We start from the raw sequence: 6072 nt of genomic DNA, 5'->3' as shown, positions 1-6072 counted from the left end.
TATACAGGGAAATGAATATAGAAAAAAAATTTAATCAAAACTACAATAAAAAAAGAGCAGAGAACTGGAGGCTTTAGAAATGAGTCAATAAAAAAATCATATACTGAAGTGTGTGAACGCATGCTTAGATCCATTGAAAGGCTGAGTGTGAATGGTGAATATGCCCATTGCAAACAAGCATGGATAAACCATATGCAAAGCAAAATAGGTTAAATCAACAAAAGACTTCTTAGCAAACCGAACTGTGAGCTATTGTAAAAGGCTTCAGTATAGCAATAACTCATTAAAAATCCTATCCAGAAAGACGAAGAGAGAGAGAAAAAAAGTACTATTGGAAAGAAATACTAGTATCAATATGCAAGTCTTTATCAAATATTAACGCAGCATTTGATACATGAAGAACTGTTAATATTAAAGCATAGTATTGAAATTACTAACATTTTTGCTTCTGATTTATATTAGGAAAATAATTTTTTCTTCTTTTTCCTTTCCCTAGAATTAATTTACAAATCAGATACCACCTCAGTCATTCTCTTGTCCAAATTATTTGTACAATTCTTATTTAAAATTGATGCTTTGGGTTAGGGTCTTAACAAGAACTATTCCTTACCTAAGGTTTCAATGAGGTGGCAAGACCATTCATTCTAAACTTGAACTCAGTAGAGTTCATTTCAATTTATTACTCATTTTAAGTGAACTAATCTAAATTAAAATCTCCTCGAATCAATACCTCATTTTTATCATAGAGTATTCTGACTATATCACACAAATCATTCAACTGCTCCTGTATCCAGCAAAGCTAAAATGGCTTTGTGGTGAAGATGGGCTTTTTTTCCACCAAATGGACTTATACACAAATGCCACATCCCCAAGCTGTATATTTCTTACAACATCAGCTCTTTTTATGCTCATCAGCCAGCATACTCTTACCATTTATCTTTGCATCATTACAGGATTATTCAAGTAAAATAGCATTAAAATACTAACAAGGTGCAAGAATTTATACTTGGCATCAAAAATAATTAAACTTTTACCCCTTCAACTTCCCATTTTAGTTAGCAAAATGAATAGCCAGTTTGTGTCGTTTGTAACCAGCATCATTGTATACATTTTGTGACTGATCCTAATGCTTTTGTTGTGGAGATGAAGTGAAAGAAAATTCTGAACAGATTTTGTTCTAATATTGTATGTTTGTTTGAAGGTAATGACAGTTCAAAAGTAAAGTGTGTTTGTTCTTGTGACAAAGGCCATAAAAACTTTTAGGAGACTTACTCAGTTTTGTCTTGTTCTTTTCATTATTCTTTTATGTTCTGCTTGTATTACATAGTCTACAGTCAATTCATAAAATACAATAAAAAAATCCCATTTTACACATGTGAAAATTGGCATGGCTGCATAAAATAAGTGCTGCAGATACTTTATGTCTAGAATCCCAAATATCCTTACATATTTCTTTCATGGTTTTTCCTTTTTATTTCTTAGCCTTACCAGCTTTGCTTATGGTTTTTCAAGTGCAAGAAATATGAAAAAATATTTTAAAATGCTCTTATTAAGCAAAATGCTTCAGAATGTACCTATCTTTTGTCATAAGAATAGGTACCTTGAAGCCCTTTGGACTCATATGCTAAATTAGTTTATTGGTTTGTGTCTCGGTGCTATGGAGAACAGAATGCTCTGCCCACCAGCAGCACTCTTCAGCACACGCATAATCTAAACCAAGGGTAGTTCTACTCTAAACCCTAAAACCAAACACATTTGGAGAGCCTAGAGGAACCAGTGACTGATGCTACAGCTACACTAATGAAACCTTGTTCCCATGTCCAGGCATTGCCTTAGTGAGAACTTGATGCCCTGGAGAAAAGACAGCCACATCCTTGCTCCCATCTCCTACACCCCAGGAGATGTTTTCTGACTGATTAGAAGGCAAGAGACTCAGCTCACATCAGAAGGCAAACTTGGTCCCAGAACTGAGTGTTAGTCATGCTGCTGTCAGACAATTTGTAGGTGTTAGAACCAAAAGGAGACTGTGACACATGGCATCAGAGACAGGAGATTACAGAGGGATTCACATGGATTCACTACCAAATGCATGAGATAAGGGGCTCACCATATATAAGAACATCCAAGGTCTCATTTTCTAAAATCTCTGTGCATAGCCCTGAGTCAGTGATCCTCGCAGAGTCACTGCTATGTGGTTGTGTTTGTGCCTTTAGATTTCAGAAAACAATGCACTGTAAATAGATGCATGATTATATGGTCATATTTTAAAAAAAATCACTTCAAAATAAATCAAAATAAATCATCTAAAGATTTAATAATGTACCATTCATGTTCACGAAAATGTCTTCACTCAGAAAAGCTATTGCACTATTTATCCCTTAAAGTACCATGTACAAAGATCGATTGCCTCAGTTTTGAGTTCTTCTTTTTAAGCAGAGAAATGGACTGTATAAAGGTAAACCATGCCATGGTGCTGGAGTGTATACAAGTCTTTAACTATGTTCTGTGGTTCAGTGGTTCTCTTTCTTTCTCAAGAGCACATGGGTATGCTAGAAAAGAGAGACTACTCACAGCTTCATGGAGCTTGTTTTGAAAGAAAACATCAATCTCTTGAACTGACAGGTTTTATAGGAACAAATCTGGACCTTCTAACACCTTCCAGCTCTGTAATTGTTCTTCCATACTGTCAACCTCGTCTACCTCCTCTAGCAGAGAAAGTCTACAGGAGCCCAAAATAGAAATATTCCCACCAGGTTTCTAAACTGCAGTTCCTCTGTGTAATTGCCGTTGCCCCTAACAACTCTTAAAAATTTGACAAGTGACAACACTTAGACACCAATCAGGCTATATTTAAAATCTGAGAGGACAAGACTCATGAAATATATGATAAACACACTGTACTGGTCCATGGCTACAAATCAGAAGCAAGACTGTAAGTCTGTTCCATCTCCAACTGCTGTTATGCTATAACTACGGGATTAAAATAAAACAAAATTAGCACATTTTTGACACAGACCGTTTTTGACAGACACTAGAATGAACCACACCATGGAATCCACTCTGCTTGTCTCTGCCTTGGCATTAAACTCAAGAGATCAAATTACTTCAGACATAATACCATCAATATAGGAATAATGAACAAGGTTGTATGAAGAGACTCCATAGTTCTGATAATTATGCTTGTTTTCTCAGCTTGTGCTTGAAATTCCTAATGCTGAAATCCCTACTTCCTAAATGTTTCAATAAAAACACAGAAAAGATAAAAATAAGATCCCAAAAGTTCTGGTGAGATAAGGAAAGGTGAAGAGATACAACCACACTGTTCATTAAAAATGATATTTGCCTTGCTGCAAGTAAGTGAAGGGGGCTGGATGAATATCAGATCTTTAGTAGATCAATCTATTTGAAATGGGCTTGGCTGAAGAATAGGAAATATAGCATATCATGCAAATTGTCACCAAGAACAGAATTCATGGGTATATAGGTATCTATTTTATACTATAAGATAAAAATGCTGGTTTAGGCGGACATCAGATTCAGTCTCCTACAGAGGATTTACTCTTCTGAGGAAGAAGTCTGACCTAGATTTCTTTCCACGTAAATAAAGTTGCATAAAATAGAATTACACCTGTTGAGAAACACAGTGGAAGTGTAATCTTTCCTAACATATAAACCTTTGTGTGCAGCATTACGACTAAATCCTCTAAATGGTAGATGATGGAATGAACTGCAGTTTCTTTCTGTGACATGACACCTTTTTTCATAAGTCCTTCTCAAAACCTCTTGGATGATCTGATAGGAAAAAGTAATATATACCAAAGCAATGCAGTAAGGAAAGCTCCTCACCTGCATGAGGAATCAGCAAACAGGCTAGGAAGGATCTTGAGTAAGTTCAGAGGGCAGTTTTCAAAGGAATGACACTGTAGGTTACTGGAAAGATAAGTTTAAAAGTGTTTCTGGTCCTGTTCGTTTGAATGAAGTCCCTCTTCGAGAACAGAAAAATTCGAAGATCTGTCCATCTCTGTGGAAATCACCTTCCCTCTCCTTCCAAAATGCAGTATCAAAAGCTGTAACACAGTGAGAAGAAAAGTGCTTTACAAAGTTAGAAACTGTTTCTCCCTCATCTGGCCTGAGGTAAAAAGAAATGTCAATATACATGTAACTGCTAGCTGAACCTTGAAAGGCTGGGAGCTCTGTTTGGCAGTAGAATTACTCTAGTTCAAAGAGGCAAATATGTTGTGGTCTTATTGCTTTAGGCAGACCTATTTATCAATGTTAGTGATAGGATCACACAGAGAAACTGGGCAGGCATTCAAGAATCAGAAAGGCATTAACCATATCATCTTGTGTGAAGTAGTGGCTTCCAAGGAGCAGTAGATAGGGATCAGTTGTCCTCCTCGAAATCTTCTGAGACCCTCCTTGTTCCCAAACGACCACTAAATATACGTCTTTGCCAGCTCTGGCCATGAAGAGTATTAATTACTCTTTTTGAATCATCAGAGGGAACAGTAGATGTTACTGTTGGAGCTTTGTTTTTATTTTACTGATGTTCGAGTAAAATTCTGAAATAAAACACTTGACATTTCTGTCCAGTCTGGGAACAAAACCAGAGAGAAATGAAAAATCTGAGATCTGAGCCAACCTTGGGTATGAGACTTCATCTATATCAAGGATGGAGCAAGGTCATCATATGCATGTGAGGGCGGGGAATGAAGCTAAACCTTGAACTTGTATTTGGGATGCCGAAGTTAAAAAATGTTCCCCTAAGAGCTTTCAGTTCTCTTCTTAAAAAGAAAAAGGATCTAGGGTGTAAACATCCAGAAATTTCAGGCAAGTCTGAAACTGCGACTACCCTTTGAAAATTTGAAATTTACACCTCCTGCATCAGAGTGGAACCAGAAAGTCAAGCCACCTCCCAGTTTCTCCATTCCTGCCAGGGGCTCAAGCTTGTGCCACCTCTTTTCCTTTGCCAACAGTATGGCCTATGGCCATACCACCCTGAGAATGCCCGATCTTGTCTGATCTCAGAAGCTAAGCAGGGTCAGGCCCAGTTAGTACTTGGATGGGAGACCACCTGGGAATACCAGGTGCTGTAGGCTTTCAGATAACAGCAGTCGCTGTAGGTCTCAGCTCCAGATAAGCCAGACCAAGACAGGGACCCACCATTCTCAAACCTCACTGGAAAGGAAGAAGAGCAAGGTCCCTCCTGCTGGCTTTATTTATACCTCCAGTTACCTAAAGGAATAGCATGGAATACTTCTGTGATCTCCTTCCTGGTTACAAGCTGGTCTCCAGGAAGGCCTAGAGTGAAACCATCACATTCTCCACCCCTTATTCCACACTATTTCTTTACGTAACACCTATATATTGTGTTCATCTATATCCCGTGTATATATATATATACATATAGTCCATGTTTGGTCTCTCGGCGCAGTTGTCTCGTCGTTGGAAATCAATACTGACATCAGTTCAGTCCAGATCTTTGGTCTCCTCAGTCAGAATTGCGGTTCTGATTTTAGGGCTGTTTCTTCATTCTGAGTTGTCTCATCACTAAGCTGGCATCTGCTTAGTTCAGGTCCCTCTCTCTCTCTCTTTCTCTCATCTGGTGACTGGCTTCCTGTAAAAACACAACTCAGGACATACAATTAGTTTTTTCCCAAGGCTAAATTTCCTTGGGGCACACATTTGATCACTCCATCCTTCCTCATTATCCACCACGTATGTCCTGGCCCTTGACCAAAGACACCCACCCAGGCCAGCAGATTTGTCCTATGCAGGACAAAGCCATATTGACAGTTCAGATGTGTGGTTTGTGGTTGTTCTTTCTTCCAGTCAAAATAAGTAAACCCAACTTCGGTGGATTTCAGTCCTAGATCAAGAACCAACAAACAGCCTGAAATTTTGTTTTACACAAAATTTTAAAGCAGAGAGTTTAAGATTTTCTGTCACTGCTCTTGCTATTTCACCATTATTGATGCCTATTACAACGCTATTTTAGTATGGTTGTAGGCAAGGCATGTATTTTAACTGTTGGCAGTCTAAAGTTTTACACTCTCTTCCTTCACCAATCAT

The 6072-nt window shown here is 38.0% G+C and overlaps 1 pseudogene; it reads left to right on the top strand.

The window, feature by feature from the left end:
* Positions 1–4980: 4980 nt before the first annotated feature.
* LOC113948289 lies at positions 4981–5099 on the top strand (annotated as a pseudogene).
* The last annotated feature ends 973 nt before the right edge of the window (positions 5100–6072 follow it).

The sequence above is a fragment of the Corapipo altera genome, unplaced genomic scaffold, assembly GCF_003945725.1.
Source record: "Corapipo altera isolate COAL_440 unplaced genomic scaffold, ASM394572v1 51, whole genome shotgun sequence".
Taxonomy (NCBI): domain Eukaryota; kingdom Metazoa; phylum Chordata; class Aves; order Passeriformes; family Pipridae; genus Corapipo; species Corapipo altera.
Note: the sequence above shows the minus strand (reverse complement) of the source record. Positions and strands in the feature narration are given on the sequence as shown.